Source organism: Cibotium barometz, chromosome 53 (genome assembly GCF_041138505.1).
Source record: "Cibotium barometz isolate CiBa-2024 chromosome 53, ASM4113850v1, whole genome shotgun sequence".
Taxonomy (NCBI): Eukaryota; Viridiplantae; Streptophyta; class Polypodiopsida; order Cyatheales; family Cibotiaceae; genus Cibotium; species Cibotium barometz.
In genome coordinates, this window is record NC_141098.1 from 7,039,178 (window position 1) to 7,065,442 (window position 26,265).

The window sequence follows — 26,265 nt, forward strand, 5'->3', positions numbered from 1 at the left end:
TATCATATGAGGACGAATCAATCATCTCTACTGGCCATAGAAGTGATTTGAATATCCTCACATGTTGAGACAATCATCCTATGAAATTGTGCTTGTATCTTGGGGGTGCACACGCAAGATATTTGTACAATAAACTTGAGAAATAAGATTGGAGAGAAAACCTTTTGTGAGGAAAAACATAGGGTGATCAAATTAAGAAACTAGTGAGAGACTGAATGACTAGAAGGATAGACCGAAACTTGTTTAGAGAAATTTTCAGGATATATCTCATTAACTTGCATATTGTAAATTATTAAGATTATAATTCCATTAAGATTTGAATAGTTAACGTGTGAATGCCATCCATTGGATGCTTTACACTAGGACGATCATCCAAGATCTGGAACCCATCTCAGACAAACATGGGTCTAACTTCAGATGTGTAATTCCCAGAGGATCATGCTATTAGATGTGTTAATCCCAAGATACTAGATGTGTAATTTTCAAAAAACTAATCATCTCATACGTGTTAATCCTAATAATCTTTGGATGTGTCAATCCCAAGGCACCAGATGTGTAATTCTAAAAAAAATGAAGATCTTAGATGTATTAATCTTGACTGCCTTCAAATGTGGTGCTATGATAAGTATTTGATAGTTTTGAACTTTTAATGGATATAATGAAAGAAGCAAGCTCACCCTTTCTCGCGTTTAAAAATCGTAAGAAATGCCAAATTAGTTAGAAGCACTGTTGTCAATCTAACCCACTAGAACCAGAATCAAGTTATGAGATGCCATGAAAGGAAGACCCTAAAAGAATACCACCAAACTTTTGTTAAAATTCTTCGATTAGCTCCAAAGATGGATGAGGTAACTCTTCTCCATTGATTCATTTGGAAGCTTAATCTACCTTTGAATAACCTCATCAAGAATGTAAAACTATTCTCTATTTTAGAAGCCATAATTATAGCCAGAGACTGTGATAAAGGTTTTTTTTAAAAAAAAAATATAGAAAGTGTCGAGAAGGACATGAGTCCTTCCATGTTAATCAAGAAGAGGTCTCCTAATTCAAGATGAATGTCAAGCCCACCCCTGGCGTCTACAAGGAATCATGAGCTAGAGCAAAAATTAGGTCAAGAAATAGAGATAGCAGGGTTAAAGATAATCAAATTCAACAAGTATTTCTATGAGTAAATAGAAGAGGATTGGTGCAAGATTCATGTGAAGTAGTGTGCATGATGAATAGAGGTATTCTACACGACGATACTAAGATTATGAAATTGCTATCATAGGTTAGATTGCGTAATAGATTGATTTCTTTACGTTTTTCTATTATAATTTATTAAGTACCATATTACATGGGGGTATAAAATAAGGAATTCGAAGGTTCATAGCATTTGAGAGATATATGGATGCATGAACTTAGGATAATAAGGCCAATTAACTTTAGAAGATTTCTACCTAGTGGGGACACCACCTTGAAAGAGACAGGAGGATTTACTTAGATACTACCCCAGCTCGCGAGATGAGGACATCTCGAATCTTTTAAGTGGGGGAGATTGTAAGGTCCCTCCCAAGCCATGTATATATGTGTCTCTTTTAATATAGAATTCAGTAAGGAGAGAAGAGTGAGACAACAAGTCTAGAAACATTAGGAAAGTGTTAGAATAAAAATATTAGCTCCAAAAATCCTAAAAGAAATAAGAACATAAGAATAGTTCTATTAATAAGAGATAAGTATTCCCAAAAATAGAATTTCGAGTTTAGATGATAAGAGGTCATATTTAGAGTACTTTTACATATTTAGAGTCCATGCATACTAAAAATGTGAAAAAACAATGCGTTTTCGAAGATGGCGCGTTTGTGGCCATATACACACGGTTTTGCCTATTCTGCCCACGTTGGCTTGTAGACCAGATGTCTTCCCGTTCTTTTGACTGGTTATATGACCATATTCTGAGTTTTCATCAGAGAGTTATGGCTGAAACAATTTTCTGTTTCTGTCAGGGTCTCTATACAGAGAAAACTGTGAGAAGACAGCAAGTAGCCTCAAGGTAATCCTAGAGTTTGAGATGCATATATCCCTTCATTCTTATCTAATATCTCAGAAAAGAAGCTTAGATTGCTATAGTCTTTCGGAGGAAGAGACCAAAACTCCATAGCTTTTCTTTTAGAGAAAGAGTATGCCGTAGCCCTGTAAGAGAAGGCTATTTTGCCATAGATCTTAGAAAGAGAGAAGAGTCACAGTATGAGTAAGAGGAGATAAAGCTTGGAGATGATTGGATGATTTCAATCATAAGAGAAGGTATTAGAAGACTTTATATTCTAAAGCTCTTGTTAATAACGAGCAAAGGCAACGATAAACGATAAATTTCTATGAGGTATATACATATTTTGTTTTTCAATTATATATCATTCTTAGGGGTTGAGGTATGGCCCCGGCTTCTCTATTAATTGTTAATAGTGATCTATTTGATTGATTTACTATTTAAAGTTTGTATTCTTTTAAGCAATAGCATATGCCTTAATAAAGAATGTCTTATCGTAATCTCAAGTTGAAATGCTAAAATCTTTGTGAAAAAGATTGTTTTCTTAAAGAAGGTGACATGGATCCTAGTCATATGGTTTAGTGAGTAAATGCATTGTTATCTTGGTTAAATTAAGGTACAGGTACAACTTCTCCCTGCCTTGACACTGCCCCGTTCTTGTGCTTGTGTAGCCGGACGGCGGAGACGTTAGTAAGGCCCGGAGTTGGCCCATGGTATCCCTCATACCATTGGGAGAATGAGGTTTGCCGATTGAGACGAGTGATTTGTGATGCTGCCTAGTTCTGAGGGCCCAGGCTAGTGCAGTGAATTAGCCCACCCTAGTGCGCAGACATCCCTCTGAGGGACGGGAGGATCGAGCGATGGAGCCTGAGAGGGCGACAGGCCGGCTTGAGTCCTCGCCAGCGGCCGACGATGAGGTGTATGGTCCCGTAGGGTTTTGCCCAGCATGTAGAGGCTGGAAGGCCGAATTCTAGATCATCGGCGGTATAAAGGAAAAGAATAAGAGAGCTGGTTTGGCTTGTATGAAATTGATTCATGTTTAAACTTTGTTTTTATAAATCTTGTCTTTGGTATGATTGTATTGTAGAAAAAGGTTGTTTTAACAAACCTTGTGAAAAGGGCCTTAATTAAGGAACATGTTTATTTATGTCAAACAGTGTGGTAGGATTAATTAGAAAACAAATTGACGCGTGAGTAGGGTAGAAAGTGGGAGGATGGAATGCCCCGACGGCACCATCCTACGGACGGGTGGACCCGATTAGTCGGGTAGCTTTCCAACAGATTAAGTGAAAGCCCTACGCTAGATAAATAAGTTCTCGGGCAACTCTATTCTAGAAGACTAGGCCAGCGGGCTGTGCCTTGCATGGATGAGGAAAAAAGCGTTGCCTCTAGAAATCAAGTCTTGTAGTTGCCCAATTTATGTGATCAATTACCCTCCCTATGGGTGATTTGATTTTAGAAGACCACGCTCCCCCTGCGGGATAGAACTAGGTCTTACCTATGAATCGTATCCTTGAATCTCTGTATGGTCAAGGTGTCGATGAGTAGGAAATTTTCTCTAAGATAAGACTTAGCGGACTATCTTAAGTGTTTCCCCTATTTGTGGAAGGGGGGAACCTTACAGAGCTTGACAAGGAGGGAGAGCTTAAAAGGTATGGAGTTTTTGTAGCAATGGAGAGCTTAGAAGAGGAAGAAAGAGGTTCAAAATGACCTTTCCAAACCTAGAGTATGTTGGGGGAAAGTTTGAGAGGGAAAACACACTTTTGAAAAAAAATTTAAATTTTTTTAATTTTTAGGGTTTTTAATCTACGCGATTCTAGGTGGGGGGACCTCTAAGTTTGGGCCCAGGAGGTAGGGGGACAAGAGCAGTAATTAGGCCCCATTAGCAAACCAAAGCCTAGGTCCCCTAGGGTCAAAGAAGTTAAAAATGTGCACCTAGCCCTCTTCCTATTGGTCCATTCCTAATCAAAAGTTAATCCTAGAGGCCCTCTTTGGGTCTGAAAAATTCCTAATGAGGGAACTTCCTTAGATCTCGGTACAGCTTATCATCTCGAGAGACAGATGGCCAGACTGAAAGAGTAAACCAAGTAATTGAAGATATTCTTCGGTCATGCTGTGGTAGAGAACCCAAGAAGTGGCTAAGCTACTTACATCTAGTGGAGTTTGTTTATAATGCCTCTTATCACCGAAGTATTGGGATGAGCCCATTCAAAGCTCTATAGTACGGACAAGATTGCCTCACACCATTAACTTGGTTTGACCCATTCATCAGGGCCGAGATGTCTAGATAGATGCTTGATGATATGGAGTAGCAAATGGAGGCAATCCGCAAAGATAATAAGGCTACCTAGGATAGACAAAAGCAGTATGTAGTCAAGAAAAGAACGGATAGAGTATTTGAAGAATCACATATGGTCTTCATTAGTGTACGACCCAAGAGAAGTTCTTTATCTCTAGGAAAGTATAAACAACTATCTCCAAGATACTGTGGGCCGTACGCCATTACTAAGAAAGTAGGAGATCTAGCTTATGAACTTCTTCTACCTTCCTATCTTAAAGTACATAATGTATTCCATGTTAGCTTAGTTAAGAAGTATGTACCTAGCCCGCCTCATGTGCTGGATGATGAACAGTTGACTTCTCAGACTCAAGGCCAGATGGAACTCCAACCCGAAGAAATCCTTGATGTTCGGGAAAAGGCTCTCAGAAAAAGAGTCCTTAGAGAGTTTCTAGTCAAGTGGAAGCTCTATCCTTTAGAGGATGCCACTTGGGAGAAAGAAGAAGAACTGATAAAGGTCTACCCCCACTTTGCGAGATAAGAACATCTTGCGTTTTTCAAGTGGGAGAGGATGTAAGGCTCCTCCTCAGCCCTAAAAGATGTACAAGCTCTCCTCTCAATCCCTTGTAATTATCCCCTATTTCAGAATGCAAGAAAACATTGTTTCCCTTTGTTTTTGATCTAGAGAGAGAAAATATTCTAGAGATAGATAACACAGTTTTGAGATATTTCTTGATATAAAGTCATCCCTTTTATTTAAGATGAATTCCCTTGAAACAGAAGTTCAAAAAGAGTTTTCTAATATGCATTAAAAATTAATTGAATATGTGTATTAGACACCTTAGCCTAAGGGTCCACATTTTCAAAATTTTTTGATTAAGGTCCAAAGAGTGTTCTAAAGGGCCAATAGGATTAATCCAAGTATTTCAATAAGAAAAATGCAAAGAATAAAAGAAAATCCTTCAAAAATGAGTAAATTCTCACATAAGATGAAGAGTTGACTAAGTACTGGGTTTATTAGTTAAAAAATGAGGTTTATAGGTTAAAAAAAAGAAAGGAGGGGGCTCATGGAGGCACCTAATTCACATCATTACTTCACATTTTTAACTCATAAAAATGAGATATTTCCTTCTCTTCTCTCTCCTCTTTCAAACTGGATCAAAAGTGAGCCAAACTGGTCCAAAACTTGTCTAAAATGGATCAAACTGAAGGTGGAAGCCTCTAGATCCCACTTGGACTTGGTTGGTGGCCTCCCTCACCTTTAAATAGACCCTCATTCCTTTGTATTTTTATCTTTGTGTATTACATACCAATATTATCTTCAAATTAGTGCAATTTTATTATCCCTCTATTTTGCCTCTTCTTTGGGAAGCTTTGGAGCTTCACTAATCTTCATCCTCTCTTGAAGATTACCCTCTTCATTTTGGTGGCCAAGCGTTCTCTTGTGGTATTCACTTCTCTCTAAAGAATCAAGCCAAAAACCAAGGGTAAGCCTAAATCAATGGTGTTTTTCTATCTTTTTGAATGGTAATCTTCTTCGCAACCTCTCTAATGCTTGGGAAGTATTTTAATCAATGGTTTTTTTTAAAAACCAAGATTTTAGTGATTTATAATGTTTAAATGGTTTAATGCTAATCTTTTATGCTTAAGTATGATATTTTTTATTAGTAAGTCTCTCTTTTAGAAAGATTATTCATCTTTATGGTTGAATCCTTCTTGGAAGGATGGATCTTAGTATTAATATCATTTTCTTAACCAAAACTCTAGGCTTAACAAGCTAGAGATAGAGATTAAGCATTTTTATGATTTTAAAAAATGAGGTTTATTAGTAAAAAAGTGAATTTTTGACACCTCAGTGAAGGAGGCACCTAATTCACATCATTACTTCACATTTTTAATTCAAAAAAATGAGATTTTTTCATCTCTCCTCTCTCCTCTTTCAAATTGGATCAAAAAGTGAGCCAAATTGGTCTAAAATGGATCAAATTGAAGCTGGAAGCCTATAGATCCCAGTTGGACTTGGTTGGTGGCCTCCCTCACCTTTAAATAGACGCTCATTCCTTTGTATTTTTATCTTTGTGTATTTACATGCCAGTATTATCTTTAAATTAGTGTAATTTTATTATCCCTCTATTTTGCCTCTTCTTTGGGAAGCTTTGGAGCTTCACTAGTCTTCATCCTCTCTTGGAGATTACCCTCTTCTTCTTGGTGGCCAAGCTTTCTCTTGTGGGCTTCACTTCTCTCTAAGAATCAAGCCAAAAACCAAGGGTAAGCTTAAATCAATGGTGTTTTTCTATCTTTTTCGATGGTAATCTTCTTCTCAACCTCTCTAATGCTTGGGAAGCATTTTAATCAATGATTTTTTCTTAAAACCAAGCTTTTAGTGATTCATAATGTTTAAATGGTTTAATTCTAATCTTTTATGCTTTAATATAATGTTTTTGATTAGTAAATCTCTCTTTTAGAAAGATTACTTATCTTTATGGTTGAATCCTTCTTGGAAGGATGGATCTTAGTATTAATCTCATTTTCTTAACCAAAACTCTAGGCTTAACAAGCTAGAGATAGAGATTAAGCATTTTTATGATTTTTATTCTAATCAAAATGAGGATTAATTCATTCAAGCTTGTTTTACGATTAGAAAATTCATAATTATTTATTTTAAGTTGAAAGAGAGTTTATGCTTACATTTTTGTAATTATTTTCATATCAAAATGATAATGGGATATTTTTAAAAATAAACAAGAGGTTTAAATATAATTATGCTTAGGTATGCATAATGAATTTTTAGATTAAAAGAGAAAATCCCACCATATTTTAGATAATTAGGAGTAAATATTAAAAGTAGAATTTTTGAGTATTCTTAGAAAATGCAACAAAGCTGTGGCAAAATTTTTATCCTTAAAAAAATGAATTTAATTCTATGCATAAAATTGATAATGCACAAAGAGGAATTCTCATCATATTCTATGCATAAGCATTTTAATGCTAAAAGAAGGATTTTTGTTACATTTTTTGAAACTACTTTTATAGTATTTATGCATAAATGTTTAAATGGAGAAAAGAGAAATTTTTATTATATTTATTTTTATATGTGTATGCATAAAAATCTAGATACAAAAAGAGGAATTTTCACGATATTCTATGAACAAACATTTTAAATATTAAAAGAGAAATTTTTGTCATATTTCAAAATAGGTATATTCATGGTATATACATGGGTATTTTTATATATTAAAAAGTAGAATTTTCATTGTTCCTTTAATTAGAAAAAATGCATAAATTAGTTTTGTTATCAAAAGAGAAAGTTTGATCATAATTCTACGTAGATAATTTAGGGCATGTTGATGCCTAGGTCCAAATGGAGAAAAGAATATTTTAGTATAATTCTATGTGAATATTTTAAATAAATGATGTATGCATATTCGCAAAAAGGATCATGGAAAAAAGAAACATCTTTGTTAAATTCCATTATTTACGAATAGAATTATTTCTAGTTCTATTTTGTCCAAGGAAGAATGGATTTTCATAATTTTGGATATTTACCCTTATAATTAGAAATCACGATTAATTTATCAGATAAATGGAGAATTATCTTCAGAAAATATCTTTAGGAATAAATTCTAGTAATTTGGTGTTAGACCATGTCCACGAGAGAAACGTGGGTCAGTAAGATGCCTGCCCATCTCCAATATGCTCCTTCTTATAACTTGCATATCCACCTGCATAACCATATCCATGCACATTTGTGGATGGAGGACCATACATATAGCCCCTGAAAATTACCCCTGGCATTATCCCCCAACCAACTGTCCCACCTACTGTTATGTGCACATTATATGCGCATACACTAACCCACTCTAGGCATGTGAGCATGGGAGCATGCTCTAGTGGGGCAAGGGTTATGTCTAACCTTCGGTTGAGGTTAGGGTCACGCAACCAAGGGTCACACATGGAAATGGAGAGTCAAGAGTCACTTGAGGGCCCTCCTATATATTTAGGGGCATGGGGAACTCTCAAGGGATGTTCTCTCTTATGTAGAGCATTGTATCTACTCTCTTGACATTTCATGCTAGACCTATGTGTTGCTAGATTGAAGTCATATCTCTTGGTGGTATGGGACACCAAGGTTAGGTATGTGGTACTTCATTGTATTAATGTGTACACTCTTGGGCTCGGGGGGGTGGTCGGGTGAATGAGTATATACTTGGTTTATGCATAGTGATTAGCTAGAGATATATTTAGGGTTTTAACTATGCAGAATTTTTGATATTTTTTCTCCTGTTAATTTTCTCTCATTATTCCAAATTATTAGCATTCTTAAAGTAAATTTTAACATTTACTACGCAAAAAATGTTATTTTTTGGTTTATTTTGGTGGCCTATGCATTAGGAACATTAATATGGCGGTCGTAACGTGATCCTTCTTGACTTGGATGGACGTATCGACGTTGTGGAGAAATTTTGTGAGTGAAAATGCTATTTTTTTCTTATTTTTATGGTTAAAATAAGCATTTTACAGATTTTTTACCAAAATAACACACATGCTATTGTGGATATTTTTTGGTAGAAAGGATTCCCTAAATTTCTGTAATTTTTAGGAATGTTTCCTAATTATTTAGAAAATTTTAAGAGCATTTTTATGGTAAAAAAGGCATTTTTAATGCATTTTTGTGGGTTTCTCGTGGGCATGTTATTAAATTTATGCCGATTTTCTGCTGAATTTCAGTAGGGGGTAGCATGTTGATGCATCCGCTTCTCTCCCATGTGGGCAGCATTTTTATTAAAAGACTAAGGTCATGTAAAAGGGTAGGAGAAGGGTGTGTGTGTGAATGGACTTATGGTCCACTAGCTCACCTGTTTAAAGGCAAAGCTAGAAGGCATTTGGTAGAGTGCAAAAGCCAAGTTGTATTTCTAAGCAACTTAATAAGCAAGATCTCTTCTTGTATTTTGGGGTCTCTCTCCTCCACATGTTTGAATCTAGCATGAGCACCACGAATTCTAACATGGTATCTAGAGCTAGGCAACTTGCAAGGTGTATACTAGGTCAAAAAAGTGGTTTTTGAGTGCATATCATCTACCCCCAGCCAGTGGAGGCCTTCCAGCTACTTGTGGAGGTCGTATCTTTGCGTGCTTTCAACTAGGAAGTTGAAGAATACCTCCGGGCGCTCAGATTCGTACACGCAATTGCTGGTTTTCATCTCACTGAGCTACGTCGCTAAGCACTGAGCAGGCCGGTGCCCGTTTTTCTGCGCTATTGATGTCGTAGCGATTCGCCATGTGTGGGTACCATTGGCCTGAGGCATGTTAGGGCTTTTAAAGCCCATGACCTAAGGACTTAACATCTCAAATTTTAGCCCTAATGGCGGCCTGAATTAAGGGCTTAACATCTCAAATTTCAGCCCTAATGGCAGCCTGAATTGTGCATGGGAGAGGCAAAAGTCCAGGCAGCTACTGAATTTCTCCACCATGAAAGCTTGCTCAAGAGCTTGATATTAGTGTTCATAAACACTAATAGTGTTGATTAACACTAATGATCTACTAATCCACCAAAGGGGAGCTATTTCAGAGTGTTTCTAAACACTAAGTGTGTTCTTAAACACTAATGATGAATCTAATCAATGCAAGTGTCATTAGACGCTAAAAATGTGCTCTTAAGCACTAATAGTGTTGCTAAACACTAACAGTGATCTTAATCACCAAAGAAAGTGTTCTTTGACACTAATGAAGCTCATCTCTATCAGAATTAGTGGTTGGGCACAAACCCTAAGTGCTAAACCATAAGCTTCATCAACTTAATCTCCTTTTTATGCAACATCCTTGGCTTGATTAAGGGTTGTTGCACTCTCATAAGCCATTCTCTTTCTACTTAAGCCAAAACATCACAAATTTTCTGGTTTTTTTCTTCATAAATCAGCCCATTACACTCTTGTAATCTTCCTTTAATACCCAATGTCAAAGGAAAACACCCAAATTAAGAAGTTCTTAGGAGAGGGCTTCCACACTTGGCAAGTTCTTGTCAAGTACAAGATGATGTCCAAAGGTTTTTGGCCATTCATCTCCAGCACTAAGGTTATTGATTGAGCTAAAGCTGAAGATATTGAAGATGATGAGAGGGCACAAGCCATCATCATGCTCCATCTTGATGATGAAAAGATGCAGGGGGGAAGAGAGCTTGAGCTCTTGCAAGCACACACACACACTCACAAAACCCTAATAGAGAACACACAAGGTGAGAGGCTGAAAATCTTCTTCTTCTCTACTCAACACTCAACACACCATATACAAGAATAAGAGTACACACAATATGAAAGGTACTCAACCAAATACATACACGGGTTCTCTATAGTGTGAACCCGACTAAATGAGCTGGCGCTATAACTATGCCAGTCTCTAGAGTGGCTGTCACACAGCCTGTCATCCCACTGGCCGCATATCACCCAAGATCTCACCAACCATGCCAGTGGTGTAAGTGCGGGGCCTATCCCCCAGGTGGGTCATCAGTGTCCACCGCCTCACTAGAGCTCGATATCTCAACACCCCCCCTCGAGCTCAACTCCATCTCATGTACACCAAGCGAAGCCCTGAATCTGCGGAGCTTCTCTGTACCCAATGCTTTGGTGAAGATGTCAGCTACCTGGTCCTCTGTGCTGACATAAACAAGGTCAAGGTCTCCTGCCAAGACCTTCTCTCTGACGAAGTGGTAGTGGACCTCTATGTGCTTCGTACGAACATGAAAGACTGGGTTCCTGGCCAACTGTATACTACTAATGTTGTCACAGAAAATGACAACTTGTCTATCCACTGATAGACCCAAATCTGCAAGTAGCTTTCTCAACCAAGATACCTCACATGCTGCCATAGCAGCTCCTCTGTACTCGGCCTCCGTACTCGATAGAGCAACCGTAGGCTGCTTCTTGCTGCTCCAAGTCACAGCAGCACTCCCCAAAGAAAACATGAATCCACTAGTAGATCTTCTGTCTGAGATACTACCAGCCCAATCAGCATCTGTGTACCCATGTACACATATCTCTGTCCCAGTCTCATAGAATAGTCCACAATGTAAAGTAGACTTCACATACCTCAGTATGCGTCTCACAGCATCCAAATGCGGTTTCCGTGGAACCTGCATAAACTGACTCACCAACCCAACAGCATAGCTCAAATCTGGTCTGGTGATCGTCATGTAGATCAAACTTCCTACTATGCTCCTGTACATAGTAGGATCCTCCAAGATCTCTCCTGAATCTGCACTCAACTTGCCATTCTGATCCAATGGCACAGAAATAGGCTTACAGCCTGTCATACCATACTTGGACAACATGTCCAAGCCATACTGTCTCTGCAGTAATCCAATACCATGTGGTGACCTAATCACCTCAATGCCCAAGAAATATCTGAGCTCCCCCAGATCCTTCATCTCAAACTTCTGTCTAAGCAAGATCTTTACATCAAAGATCGCTGCATCATGGTCCCCCGTAATGATCAAGTCATCTACATAGATGACAACAAGCACAACCCCTCTATCACCATGTCTCACATACAATGAAAAATCTGCATTGGCTACATGAAAGCCAATAGTGACAAGATATTCAGAAATCTTGTCAGACCATGCTCTTGGTGCTTGCTTTAAGCCATACAAGGCTTTCTTCAACCTGCAAACATGCTCGGGGTGACCCTCATCCTCATAACCAGGTGGCTGCAACATATACACCTCTTCTTGCAAATCCCCATGCAAGAATGCATTCTTTACATCCATTTGATGTAAAGACCATTGCTTTGACGCAGCCACTGCTATCACAACTCTCACTGTTGCCATCTTGGCAACGGTGATCAAGTTTCCTCATAATCAATCCCATATGTCTGCGCATATCCTTTGGCTACCAATCTAGCCTTGTACCTGTTTATGCTTCCATCACTGTTATGTTTAACTTTGTACACCCACTTGCATCCAATGGCTTTCTTGCCTTCTGGCAATTGCACTAAATCCCAAGTTTCATTTTCATATAGTGCATCCATCTCCTCATCCATAGCTTTCTCCCAACACACATTTCCAATAGCCTCATCAATGCATGTGGGCTCAACAACCTGCACAACCTTTGCCATATATGCATAGTGATGTGCCACATAACCATCATATGTAAATCTCTGCACAGGGTTCTTCACTCTCCCTGATCTTCGCAGCTTTTCATTCATGGCTTCCATAGCCTTCTTTACACCAGGTGTTCTCATAGCTGGGATCCCAAGCTCCTCATCAAGGCTCATATCTGAGCCACTAGACTCTCCATCAACATGAGAATGCCCTGCAGAAATGTCAGGCATACCAAGGGGCTCAACCATTTTCTCTTTTCCTTTACGTGATGTAGTAATCACATTTGCAGGGCTGGTATTATGACGCAGCCTGCCACTCCATGGTCTATCAACAGACCCACTAGATGAGGACTCTCCTGGTCCACTCAAAGACTGTGATTGCTGACCTGCATTCTGTGCAACCACACTTCCACTCACATCAGCCCCAACAGCTTCTTTTTCAGCAACATACCAGCTGCTCATCTCATCAAACACAACATCCTTGCTTACCCTCAGCTCACGTGTAGCAGGGTTATAACACCTGTATCCCTTTTGCTCAAGGGAATATCCAATAAACACACATTTTTCAGCTTTCGGATCCAGCTTAGTTCTGAGCTCATCTGGCACATGCACATATGCAATGCATCCAAAAACTTTTAGATGAGATAAATCTGGTTTTCTGCCAGTAAACCTCTCCTCTGGAGTTACATCATGTATGGCTACAGTTGGAGTCCTGTTCATGATGTATACTGCTGTAGAAACAGCCTCAGCCCAATAGCAATGCGGCATATTCTTCTCTTCCATCAATGCTCGCGCAATCTCAGCAATGTGCCTGTTTTTCCGCTCAGCAACTCCATTTTGCTGCGGAGTATATCTGCATGTGAACTGTCTCCGAATACCATTCTTCTTCAAGAATTCAGAGAACTCATTGGAGAAGTACTCTCCCCCTCCATCTGACCTTAGGCACTTTACATATTTCCCTGTTTGCTTTTCAACCAAAACTCTGAAATTCTGAAAGTGAGTGAACACCTCACTCTTCTCCTTCATGAAATATACCCACACTTTCCTTGTGTGGTCATCAATGAAAGTCACATAATACCTGCAGCCTCCCATAGATATGGTCTTCGTAGGACCCCATACATCTGAATGCACAAGATCTAGTGCATTTCTGCTCACATATTTGTTACGTGGAAACACATGCTTTGTTTGCTTCCCAAATTGGCATGCTTCACATATTTTCTGCATACCTTCCACTTTAAATTTTGGCAGCCCTGTCACAATTCCTTTTGTCTGCATAGACTTCAATCTCTGCACATTTCTGCAACAACTCCTGAACCATTTGCAAACATTGCAGCACTCATTTCAGGCATGTCTACATTCAACGTAAACATTCTGCCCACTCTGTTGCCTTTTGCAACCAACCTGCACTTGTCTTTAAAGTCTTCGACATAACACCCATCAGGGTTAAACCTAACCTGCAAACCCTGCTCAATCATCTGGCCAACTGAAACCAGATTCTTTGTTATGTTCGGTACATGAAGTACATCTGCAAGGTACTTCACTTTGCCATCCTGCATAGACAATGGCACATCTCCAACGTGGGCAATTGGATGAGCAGTGTCATCCCCTGTTTCCACAAAACCTGGCCTTTTCGGGTTTTTCATCTCCTTGAACCACTCCCCATGACTCGTCATGTGGTTCGAAGCGCCTGAATCCACATACCATACATTATCTTTTTGTGCTGCATCAACATTTTCAGACATGGCATTCACAACATGCTGCATAACAAACAACCTTTCATTATCCTCATTATTTCTGCTTGAGGATGCATAGTTGTTTTGCTGCACTTTTCCATTTTGCATGTCAGCCTGCTTCTTATAACATTCTGACTGCACATGTCCAGGCTTACCACAATAATAGCATTCACGTGCATCATTATATTGCCTTTGCCAATTTCCACGGCCTCTTTGACTCCCCCTGCCTCTGAATTTGCCTCTTCCACCTGCGTGTTGTTGTTGTTGTTGATTCTGGGACTGTTGTTGCTGCTGCTGCTGCTGGCCATAATTCTGATTACCTGTTCGGCCACCTCCTTGACCACGTCCACGGCCTCCTCTACCTCGTTCTCTTCCTGAACTTGTGTAGAAGGCCTGTTGCTCTGAACTGTTTTTGCTTTGTGAAGACTGTTGGTCTTCACCCAAGTTCTTCTCTTCGATAATCAGCATAGACACCAAATCTGTAAAGTTGGGAATGTTTTCCCGAGTCTGAATAGACGTCTTAAACGCCTTGTATTGTGGCCCGAGACCACGTAGACAGACTTCCACCTTGTCATCATCATCTACTGACACACCAATAGATGCAAGGGATTCCACAATACCCTTTATCTTCAGTTCATAGTCATTCACAGACATGCTCTTTTTCTCCACAGTATGAAGTTCATTCTTCAACTGTATCTTACGTGCCTTGGTGTTTGTTTCATAAAGCTTTACCAAGGTGTCCCACGCCTCCTTGGGGGACTTGGCATCCTGAATGTGCCCAATCATGGTGTCCTGTATACTAATGGAAAGCCAATACATAACCTTCCTGGCTCCTTGGTTCCAGTCTTTAAACTCTTTCACATCTGCAGCAGTCGGATTTATATCCGGTATCTCCGGTGCCTCTTCATGCTCACCTTCTATGTAGTCCCAATAACCTTTTCCCATCAGGAAATTTGTCAACCTGAACCTCCAAGCATGGAAGTTATTCTTATCCAGCTTCTCAGCCACAATCTGTGTTATGCCATCATTAGACATCTTGCCAAACACACAATTTTACCAGAACCTGCACTCTGGTTTTTCTGCACAAATGCTGTATTTTCTGCACAGTGGTACTGCAGTACTCTCAAATGTCACAACCAGTGACTTCAATGCACATACATACACCCAATGGCAACTGTAGACCTCTTTGCAGCACCCACAGTGTCTGCACAGTCAATCTGTCTTCCTGCAGTTCTTAAAACAGAGTTCTACAGAGAATCGATGACTTACCCGCAGTGCTTGAAATCGCCTGCTTTCTAAAAAATGGAGGTCCAGACGCGCCCGAAACGCGTTTTCGGCCTGAAAATTTTAGTCCGTAAGACTGTATAGTTGCCCTATAGCTTCACTCCTGCGAAGAAAGCTCCTCAATCGGAGATCGTTTGCCGGTGCCTCCCGTAGAGCTCCCGACAAGGGTGTAGTCACCAACACAATAGGGAAGAGTAGTTGAAGCTCTTACCCTCGTACCGCTTCCTGTGGTTCTCTTGCTTGCAGCTCAGCCCTTAGCACGAACCAGGCTCTGATACCATGAAAAGATGCAGGGGGGAAGAGAGCTTGAGCTCTTGCAAGCACACACACACACTCTCAAAACCCTAATAGAGAACACACAAGGTGAGAGGCTGAAAATCTTCTTCTTCTCTACTCAACACTCAACACACCATATACAAGAATAAGAGTACACACAATATGAAAGGTACTCAACCAAATACATACACGGGTTCTCTATAGTGTGAACCCGACTAAATGAGCTGGCGCTATAACTATGCCAGTCTCTAGAGTGGCTGTCACACAGCCTGTCATCCCACTGGCCGCATATCACCCAAGATCTCACCAACCATGCCAGTGGTGTAAGTGCGGGGCCTATCCCCCAGGTGGGTCATCAGTGTCCACCGCCTCACTAGAGCTCGATATCTCAACAGATGAGGCTCTTATTCACCATGTGGACTAGCTTCCGACTGCCTGCAAAGGAGAAATGGGATGAGCTTGACAAGCTCTATGGAGCTCGTCTGGTAAGAATTCCAAGATTTCACTTAAAATTGAATTTTTTAGCTTGGAGCTCAAAGAGGGAGACGACATTGGAGCCTTTATCTCTCACTTGAAGGGCCTTATGGCTCAGCTTGCATCAGTGAATGGAAGAATGGATGAAGATGATGCAGTGGCTTTTTGCTAAAAGCAGTCAAGAAGGTGTACCCCACCTTAGTTTACCACCCTGAAGAACATACCTAATCCCACCCTTGAAGGAGTCATTCAATCTTGCCTTGATGAAGAAAAGAGGCCAAAGGGAGGAGCTGAATCTTCAAATGCATCGACTTCATTGAATATCGAACAAGCTTTGTCACATCAAGTGAGCAAAGTAAGGTGTACCCATCGCAAAAAGGTAGGTCATTTGGCAAATAATTGTTGGATCAAATATCCCAATAGGATGAAATGTAACAAGTGTAAACAAATGGGGCATATCACTTCTAAATGTCCTAACAAAGAGTCAGAGGCTAACTTTGCATCAGCCTCTAACTCCACTGAGAAATCATTTTAAATCTCAATGTAACAACACCTATATTCCTAAACCTTGTATGCATAATGTTATAAAGGCAACCTATGTCCAATACCGCCTATTCCAATTTTATTCATAGTTGGTATTGAGGGGGGGTATTAAAAGACTAAGGTCATGTAAAAGGGTAGGAGAAGGGTGTGTGTGTGAATGGACTTATGGTCCACTAGCTCACCTATTTAAAGGCAAAGCTAGAAGGCATTTGGTAGAGTGCAAAAGCCAAGTTGTATTTCTAAGCAACTTAATAAGCAAGATCTCTTCTTGTATTTTGGAGTCTCTCTCCTCCACATGTTTGAATCTAGCATGAGCACCACGAATTCTAACAATTTTTTCCATCTCTCTAATCAGCATTTTCCTTCATTTTCTCTCTCCCACGTGTGTGAACACCCCCTTATATGGGTAGATTTGATTAGTTAAAAAATCACGATCAGTGAATAATCTTGATTAGTGTATAATCAAAGTTAAGCCATAAGCTCTCTGTTAATCAGAGAAGAGAGGAAGGAGTTGAGAAGGAGATGGTGGTTGAGGATGTTAAGATGGAGATGGGAAAGAGAAAGAGCAGCTTATATTCTCCTCTCTCCCTCTCATGAAATTATGCATCGGGGGGGAGGGGGGATTTTTTTTCTAGCCCACGGCTGTGTGCCCCCCCCCCCAAATTCTTCAAAAAAAAAACAACTTTAAAAAGCTTTGATAAAGCTTTTTTTAAAAAACATAAAAAAATCTTCAAATTCATGATTTTTTTCCCAAAAAATCATGTTGAGCCCTTTGGCCTTTGGGGTCCAATTTTTTTGACCTTTCAAATTGTCTCTTCATTTTTCGCAACCCTTGGCTGTCTGCATTCCAGGGCGACTCTTCGGGTCCCGAAATTTTTTGACCGTTCGTATTCCAATGCATTCGGGGTATAATACAAATTCTAAAAATTTGAAAAAAATTAGGCAAAGGTTATTTCCAATTTTTGGAATATCTAGGTATGTGGTGTGTCCATTTGGTCGCTCATGAGATTGTTTTAATTCCTTTAAAAAATCTATTTTTTTGCTCAAAAAATTAGTAATTCCATTAAAATTGGAGATTTTAATTGGATTTGAGAATTATCGGGCAGAATTGAAAATTTCACGATCGATGGGATTCTCAAGGTAATTTTTTTAAATAATTACCAAACTTAGGAAAATTCTAGAAATTATTTTAAAATTCCTAAAAATTGGTATTTTCAAAATATGAATTGTATTTTGGCAACTTTTATTGCTAAAATTTTAGATTTGGAGTGCCATAAGATAGAATTTGGTGGATTTTTAAATTGGTAAATTTTGAGGCCCTAAAAAAATAGAGAAAATTAGAAAAAAATCATGATAATTGTTTTTTTAAGAGAATTTAATATTTTCAGTGGTTATTAAGTGTTGAAGTATGTTTTTTACATACTGACATTAGATAGATGTGGGTTATTTACATATAATTAATGCAAGTGTGCCTCATGTTTGTAGTTATTTTCGTTTGGATTAATTCTAGATGGTGTTTTCATGATTTTTTACCATTGTTTAGCCACCAAATACTAATGCAAGCATTTTCTCTTATGTGTAGTCAATTCTAGTGAATTGATTTGCTAGATCATTTTTGTCAAGGGTAGGCAAGTGAAGTTGATTCAAGTGAATCACGTTTTTTAAAGATCCTTGTTACCATGGCTCATATTGACTTCTCAGTCAACGATAATGTCGATGAGATGAGTGATCATCCCAACTAAGGTAGGGAAGATCTTAAATTCCAAGTTGAAGAAGAGGAGGCTATCGGAAAGAGTGAACTTATGGAAGTGATAGAGCGTCTGGAAGAAACTATTGCCAAATACCATGACCAGATGGAGTCACTAAGGATGCAGATCTTGACTTTGCAAAAACCTCTTTTGGTGGTATCTCTTGCCCCTACCAAAGCCGTTTCTCCATCATTTGCACACCAAAAATGTATGACGGTGAGAAAAAGGAGACGACTTAGGATTGTGTAAATGCCAGGCTCAATAGGTGGACTACACACTTTGCCTTTTGTCCATTCACTGATGCCCAAAAGCTACATGGCACAGGGGTGATTAAAGGGGAAGGTATTAACTTGGTGGAAGGATATCAAAGAAGATTCCATTCCTACCACTTGGCAAAGTTTCGACGAGAAAGCTTTCAAAAAAGAGTTTGTCCAACCAGAGGATGAATTCAAAATCATTGCCAAGCTTGTTAAAAATAGCATGGAAAATCAGTCTTTTGATAATTATGTGTAGAAGTTTAGACAATTGGCTGCCAAAGCCAAGTCTGATGATTATACTTTGTGTGGCATTTTCATTAATGGTCTAGCTTGTGACTATCGGTATGAGGTAAAAAAATGTAAGGTCAAAATAGTTGAGGATGCTATTTAGGCAGCTCAGTTTTTTCATAAGACTATAGTCGGCACCAACACTTCAAAACCTTCGTCTAATGAATATGAATCCACGTTCACTTTTTCAAATAGTGGACAAAAAAGAAAGTTGGTTTTCACACCAAAACCAAAAAATTCTGATAACGCTAACAAGAAGCAGAAATTTGTGAGTAGCTATGATATCACATGTTTCAAATGCAAGGAAAAGGGACACACGAAGAAATTATATCCTTTAAATGGAGCTACAGCACCTTCGGTTGCCTAGACAAAAGGCAGCACCGAAGAAGTTCATACCAAAGAAATCTATACACATTATAGAGCTTCATGGTAAATTTTTTGAAGTTAATATTACGCATCTTGAAGGAAGCCAATGTTCAGATTGTATTTTCAGTAAAGTCGTTTTTGGTCTAAATGAATTATTTCGTATTTATGGATCACTAAACGGACATCAGGTTCATAATTTGTTTGATCCTGGTAGTACTCACAATTTTATTGTGACAACATTGTGATACAGAGGATGAAGCTGAAAACCACACAGAATGATCACATGTACAAGGTCAGGATGGCTAGAGGACAAGCCCAATTTTGGGACAAGAAGGTGTCAAAACTATCATTAGACATCCAGTTGTACTCAGATAGACTTGATTTTCATGTTATGAGCTTGGGTCATGTAGACATCATTTTAGGGATGGAATGGTTTCATCGAAAAATTAAGGATTTTTTTTGTTGATTAGGTCAAACATTTGATATCTTTCCATCACAATGGAAACCTTGTTACTCTTACGGGAAACATTGTTGTACCCAAAGAAACTTTTATTAATGATTATGCTTATGTATGGGTATCAGCCCAGGGCACCTATTGTAGTCGGTCTTAAGGACATTGAGCTTGATGCATCGTGTTGAGATATCAAGCTCAACTCTGCCAGATTGATATCATTAGCAGAGTGTAGACACTTGGACATTAGTGTGTGGACAATAATGGCCGACCCCAGATGGCCGGAGTGTGTGGACATTTAGTCCAGGTTTACTTTAGTGTGAATACACATCATTATGTGTGTGTAAGTTGCATTTACAGGAGGCGGTTTCAAACCAATTTTAGAAAAAACTATAAATTTATGAAGAAAAAGGGGTCATGTTATTCATAAAAGTATGTAAGTGTAAGGGGTTTTTTAAATACTCCTTCAATGCATGTGATATATAGGATATTTTGATTGTGCATCCCCCGAGAATGTGCTCCACAAAAAACATGGCTAGGGGAGGCCGCGTCGAGCCCCGATAATTTTCTCCACAAAAAACATGGCTAGTGGAGGTCGCACCGGGGTGCAGTCTCCCCTAGCCATGTTTTTTTTTATAGTGCACCCCCCAAGAATGTGCTCCACAAAAAACATGGCTAGGGGAGGCCACGCCAAGCCCCCGAGAATGTGCTCCATAAAAAACATGGCTAGGGGAGGCCACGCCAAGCCCCCGAGAATGTGCTCCACAAAAAACATGGCTAGGGGAGGCCACATCGGGGTGTGGCCTCCCCTAGCCATGTTTTTTGTGGAGCACATTCAATGGCCAACTAACCTCCAGCTGACACAACCAACTAATCTCCAACATGGTATTCAAAGCCTCTATTAGACGTCGACTCATTCGTGCACAACTGTTGCCCACGATATTTCTTTTACGAGCTTTGAAGACCTTTAGCCTTGCCTTATCATGCCTTGCTTCATGATTCCATGTGATAGTTAAAGCCAACATAATAAGTAGAAAAGGTTGCATAATACAGAAATCGCATTGTGTTTTTTCATGTGTTGGCTCCACAACACTTATGCCATATGCTCCATCAAAAACATGGTCAGGGCCTCGATCAGAGGAGGCCGCATCATTGGCGTGGCCTCCCTTGGCCATGATTTTTTGTGGAGCATGTTCCATAGCCTTATTAAGTGAGAAATATCATATGCTAACACAAATGCAAAAACATAATGAGATTTTTGTATTGTGCAAACTTTGCTACTTTTTATGTTGCCTTCAACTATCACATGGAATCATAAGACAAGGGTATGCCATGTGCTCCACAAAAAAACAAAGTTAGGGGAGGCTGCACCGGTGTTGCCTCCCTTGGCCATATTTTTGTGGAGCATGTTGTTGAATTTTTAGCGATGTGATGAGCTATGGTGGATCACATGCAAGAATCAACATCATTAGCAAGTGATTAGATAATGATTAAGATGAGATTATTAGTGAGCAATTAACTGATAGCTTAATGTAGGCATGGATACTCAAAAACCAGCAAAAACGAGCAAATACTTATTAGGCTAATGCCTCAATTTATAGTGTTTACATCCACATGATGCTAAGCATCTAATCCCACTGATATCTCCTTGATTTGTGCCACCTCCCCTACATCTGGGGGGACACCTTTTGCTTGATTCTCTCCACCTCTTCACTTTTCCCAGAATATCTCCACACATTCTTTTTTTCTCATGCTACCCATTATTCTCTCCCAATAGATTCCACTCACCTTTTCATTGCTACCCACTTATTTCTAGACCCTCTTTTACAGCCTCTTGATAAGGGTTTGTTCCTGCACACACCCATTCACTTGTATATTTCAACACCTCCCCTCAAGTGAATAATCCTATCACACCTAGACCCTATACCAAGTTTTCCTCTTACTTAGTGGCCGCGCGACCAGTGCATCAAGTCCCTAACTCATAGTCCTTGACACTCTCTCTCTATGTGTCCAAGGCTTACTACAAGTGCCAGTGACCTTGACTAAAGTGCTCACACATACATCAGCCACATGGCCTACATCATCGGTGGCTCAAAGGTGGTTTTACTCAGTTGGGGTAGGTTACATTGGGTTGTGGGGTTTCTCTCTCTTTCTCTCTCAGCAGAAAAGATGATCTTAACTTCCTTAGGAGTGTCCATGAAGTTTGTTGATGTCGATCCTTCTTCATTGGGTTTCCTGTAGTAGTCTCTAGACATATGTCCAGGCTTCCCATAGTTGTGGGGCAACTGAAGGTCCTTCCTCCTCCCCTGCCTCTTCCTCGTCCTCGTCCTCATGAGAATCCTCCTCGGGTGTAGAAAGCTCTTTCCTCTCCAGTTGTAGGGTCCACCCCTTTCTTCTCTTTGACCTTGGTCTCTTGCTCTAATAGAGCTCCTTCTATCTCATGTAGCTTCAATTCTGGTACATTCTTTAAGGTTGCCACAATGTTTTCATATTCTCCTTTGTCCACACTCTTCAGAAGCACTGCTAGTGCCTCATCATCCTCCACCTTCTTACCAATGGCTGCAGTTGTTGCTTAATGCTTTTGTATTTGTTCAAGTGTGTGGTTCGAGGTCCACTTTCCTTCATATAAAGTTTGTAGAATTGCATTAGCAGATTTATCTTTGAATTTTTTGCTTGAGTGCCAAATAATTTATTGAGTGCAACTTTTCCCCATTGTATCCCTGTGATGTGGTGAATGATTTCATCTTTTAAACTGAGTGCAATGAGTCCTCATGCTTTCTCATTCCTGCTCTTCCACTCATTCTCCCAAATCTCCTTTGGACATTCGTCTCTTCCCTTAACTAGCCCCCATAGATTTTTTCTCATGAGCAAAAACATGGTCTTTGTTTGCCATGCATGAAACTGCTCCCCATTAAATTTAGCTATTTCTTATGCTGTGCTCATGATGATAATGTGAAGGGGGTCTTATCTCTTGATCCAATTCAAGATTCAAGGACACTGTCTACCCTTTTACAACTCAAATATGGTGTTAAATGATGATTACAACATATTTATCACCATAAATTCACCAAAAATTACATAAAGCAAAGCTGTAGTGAATGGTTGGGATATTAAACCATCTTCGAATTGCAATCTGAAGTGATAGGGATCTGAATCAGATACCCAATTGTAAATTTGAACCCTCAATTGCACCAAAATACAGTGAATAGTGGTTATTAATCCTGATTAGTAAAATAATCCCTGTTTTGTGTGTAAAAAATAGAGTGTGCGAGGAGGTTAGATCTGGGGCCTTAAAGTTCAAATGAGCTCAACTCCTTTCAAAGGCAATAACAGAAGTTAGTCTAATAGAGGATCAAGCTAAGAAACAAAATATTTGACCAAACATTGAATACTTAATCTTTGTTTTACCAGAGTCACTTCTAGATTTGATGCAGAGCTTGATGCCACTTCTCCTTGAGTAATTTCACAAATCTGAGATCACCCGCATGTAGAGCACCCTTGAAAACCCTTGGAGCCAAGAGTAATTAGGCCAATTACTTCTGTGTAAGAGTGGATCTTCAATTTTCCTCAAAATTTTGGTGCTAGCAATTTTGCGATTTTATGCCCTCCTGCGCGGCGGTTTGACGGGGTGATGAGCTAGGCTTCAACATAGAGAGTTCACCTATCTATGGTGGCTAAGAGGGATTTGCCTAATGTTAAGGCTAGAGGGAGAGGGAGATCCTCTACCGGCTGGGGGTACAGAAACTAATTGAAAATTTACTAAAAATGAGATTATCTCCTGATTAAGATTAATAGGGTGATTAGCAAGATAAATAGGCTCAGAAATTGGACGGATCCTAAGGTAGGATCTGATACCACATTTAATTTTCAGCAATGTGATGAGCTATGGTGGATCAAATGCAAGAATCAACATAATTAGTAAGTGATTAGATGATGATTAAGATGAGATTATTGAGCAATTAACTAATAGCTTAATGTAGGCATGGATACTCAAAAATCAGCAAATACTCATTAGGCCAATGCCCCAATTTATAGTGTTTACATCCACACAATGTCTCCTTGATTCGCGCCACCTCCCCTACATCTGGGGGAACACCTTTTGCTTGATTCTCTCCACCTCTTCACTTTTTCGAGAATATCTCCACACATCCTAGATCTTCTCACGCTACCCTTTATTCTCTCTGAGTAGATTCCACTCACCTTTTCACTACTACCCACTCATTTACAGACTCTCTTTTATATAGCCTCTTGCTAAGGGCTTGTTCGTGCACGCACCCATTTACTTGTATATTTCAATGTGCAATAGCCTTGTTAAGGGAGAAATCTCATGTGCGATTCCAGACAGAGGTAGTATTGCCTATTTTTCCTGCAACTCTGTGATTAATGCACGAATGAGGAATTATCATTGGTTTGAGAATTTGTGCTTCTTAATTTGCAGTATGCTTCCTCTATGCCCTTTGTGGCTTATAGACAAGGGATGGTGCCTCCTTTGTTTTGCTTAGAGAGTTTGCCACTATTTGAGGCTCTACATATGCAGCCTTTAGATTCAGTGGCATACCACAATTTTCCAGGGGTATCACTCAGTAGCCTATCAAGGAGGAGATTCATGGAGAGGGAGTGGAGAATTAAATTTATGGCTTGCTTTCTTGAGTTATTTTGCCATCATGATGGTATTTTCCTTGAGTTAGGATGTGGTACAACCCCTATTCTCAAGGTATCTTTGAAGACATGCTGTGGGTGTGCCTCTCTATGGACAAGGATGAGAGACTTGTTTCATTATACTTATAGCCTTTTCTTCTTACTAAGTAAGTGGGAAAGACATGGGGAGGCTAGAAGGTTTTGTAGGCTACACGAGATGAGATTGATGCACATGCGGGAGGCAATATCTACACCTTCTTCATAGTTTTAGTGGGGTGACTATTTGTTTGTGTTTTATTAGTTGTTGCTTGTCTTTTATGGCTTTCTCTTGTAGTGGATTTCACGATGGTTTGCATTATGGATTCCTATGATTATGAAGTTATGATTTTGATTATGGATTTGAGTGATTGTTGACTCACTGAATGGTCAACATAGTTGTGTTACTATAGCCTTATTAATGATGACATGTTGTGAGTAAATTGTGTGTATGTGGTGATAGTAAATTGGTCGTATCTCTATAATGAGGTATGGTTGATACAACTTGATGGCGTGGTTGTGTGAGATAGGGATTAGCATGTGCAAACTTGTTTGTGATGCCTAAAACTTGCTTTTGTTTTGAATTCAATGCAAAGCTGGCTGCCCAAATATGTGGAGGTGATGACCCAATATTTGAGATGGAACATAAGGAGTGACGCCACATCCACCATTTGTTTATGATGATGAGTGTGACTCTACATGATTATCTATGGTTGAGCTTATGGACATTGTCTTCCATAGTTTTTACTAGCTACTTCAATGGTTTTATGTGTTTGTTGACGTATCTTCTGAGGCCATTTTTGATGTAGCTTAATATTCTTGTGAATTCACTTAGAATTGCACTTTGTTTGTTAATTCCCTCTTCATATAGTATGTGTCCATAATTGGGTGATTGCAATTAAATTGATTTTGAGTGTAAAAATTTAAAATTGAAATTGATTTTGAAGCTTCAAGGGGACAACAAAGACACATTTCTAAACTGGTCTTATTTTTGGGATCCCGCCATGTCCCACTCGATTTCTCATTTTCTCGGAAGAAGTCTCTTAGAGGATGGTGAACCCTAGGAGGTTTATTCCTTTGCGTGCCTACTACATTGCTTCTCTGTATACAAAACATTATTATTAAATATTATTCTTGCTTATAATAATGTTATTGGGACTAACACTATATTCGTGAGTTTGGGAATTTCCCAACTCCCATTTTTTGAATACCAAAAAGGTGGGACCTGGATAACATGCCTATAAGTTTCTCAAAACCATATCATGTGACCTATTGTTGGAAAGCGCTTGGAAAATGGAATCTAGTGAGCTATAGAGCGCTCAATTTGGAGTAACGGTGTTCAAGTTATGATTAATCCAAAGATTTAACCATGTGTCCCAAACTACTGGGAAATTCCCATATTCCCCAATATGGTGTTGACTATGAGAAATAAATGTGAATTTTTTTCTTTTGCCCCTGAGTAGGGATCTCTGATTCATGTGCTACACAGTAAAGGGATATGGTGGGTTATCATCACTCATTACCATATTCATCTAATTCATACTCACTAGCAACAACTTCTTCCTCATCTTCTTGTCGACAACTTCATGATCTTTCTCTTGATCCTTGTCATATTCCTCACCTTCTTCCTCTTCCTTGTCCTCACTAAAAGGTAACTTGTCTTTTCCTTTGTTAACTTGTAGTTTTATCTCCTTAGTCATTCAATACTTATTCACTGAATAGCTATGAGGATCTAACCGACATAGTGAATGTATGTGACACTTTGTAGCACACATGT